This window comes from Poecilia latipinna, unplaced genomic scaffold (assembly GCF_001443285.1).
Source record: "Poecilia latipinna isolate Pla-1442-1.1 unplaced genomic scaffold, P_latipinna-1.0 Scaffold2152, whole genome shotgun sequence".
NCBI classification, from domain to species: Eukaryota; Metazoa; Chordata; class Actinopteri; order Cyprinodontiformes; family Poeciliidae; genus Poecilia; species Poecilia latipinna.
This window is the reverse complement of record NW_015114768.1, coordinates 10,142-11,755: the sequence shown is the minus strand read 5'-3', so window position 1 is coordinate 11,755 and position 1,614 is coordinate 10,142.

Here is a 1,614-nt window from a genome sequence, read left to right as displayed (position 1 = left end):
TTCACAGTAAAATGTGCAGCTGGGGCTGAGATAGCGGCTTCCTTTCATCTGCTCTTACATCAGATATTAAACGTTACAAAGACTCCAAAGAGTCCAAGCCCAGTTTTATACCTTTCAGGCCCAAATCTTAAGTCTTATTTTTGTTTCTTGTAACAGTGTGACTCGAGTCGGAGTCTCAATCTCAACTGTCTGGTTACTGTGAAAGAAAATTTTGAAATAAAAATAGATTTGTAGATATTGATGAATTTTGGTCACGTTGTTCCTCCGTAAACACGAAAAGCTAAATATAAGATGCAAAATACAAAAACTGAAAGAAATTTGTCAATAAAGTGTCAATGAAGAAAGAGTACAAAGTTGTCCAGACATGTTATAACTTTAATTTCAATGGAAATCAGCTAATTTATTAGATTTTCAGATGAAATAAGTGTAAATAACCGTTATAGATGTTTTGTAGCCAATCATTCATGTATATCTAGAATTCAACAATGATTCAAGATGCAAGCAGCAAAAAACCGACTTGATCCATCGCTCCACCTCAGTCCATTCTGATTCAATATTTTATTTCACTATTCTATGTGATGCAATACAGAAAAGTGGGAAAAAATTAAGATTTATTGAATTACTGAGAAAGCTGTAAGTTTTGTATATTAATTATAATGCAATCAGCTATAAGCTTATGAACTTTAAAAGGAAATAAAAATGGACACCAGAGATAAAATCTGCAGGAATCCTGTTGAGTCTCTGGCTGCTGTGTGGAAACTCTTCAGTGATTCCAGCAGACTTGTTGATTAAGCACTCGTGTCAACACTTTGTTGAATAAATGTTTCTAATTTCTCCACATCGTTGTTGACATGGCGACGTTCCGCTGAGAGCAGCTTCACCTGCTGAGCTGCAGGTTGATTTACTTCCTGGATTAGGAGCAACGTTTTTAATCTAACCGCTGCAGTGATCTGGTTTTAAATCATATTCATGCATAATGAGCCCAAATAATCAACAACAATAAACAATGCTGTGATCATCTGAGACGCTAAAGAGAGTCACAAAGTTTTTCATCCTTATGTGACGGGACAGTTGGATCATAATTAAACTTAAAGAATAAAAGAGAAAAAACCTTCAGAGGCTGGAATTTAGTTGATGCCTTCAGCTGAAACCAGAAGTTTACATACACCTCTTTTGTCTGTTTAAAGTAAAATCAGACCAAATGTCTGCAACTGTGGGTCAGTTAGAAACACTCAGTTATTTCTGTTTGCTAAATCCCATAATAAACAGAGTCAGATTTATTTCTTAATAATGTCTTCAGAATCAGAAGTTTGCATACAGATTATTACCATTTCTTTAAACAATTAGGGAAAGCCCAGATAATTATGTTAGAATTATAATAGATTACAGTAACTGAGGGAGGAAAAGAGACGAATCATTTCAGTCATTAGAGCGAAGTCACATCTTCAAACTGCATCCAGGTGTTTCATCATGAAATCAGTTATGCGTTTTATTAATTCCTCAAAGTTCATAAGATTATTTCTCCTTGTTCCATAAGTCAGACGTTTTCTACTGAAGAAAAACTTCACAGTGAGACTATTTGTTGGTGTAAAACTATCTGTGTTGTCTCTTCTT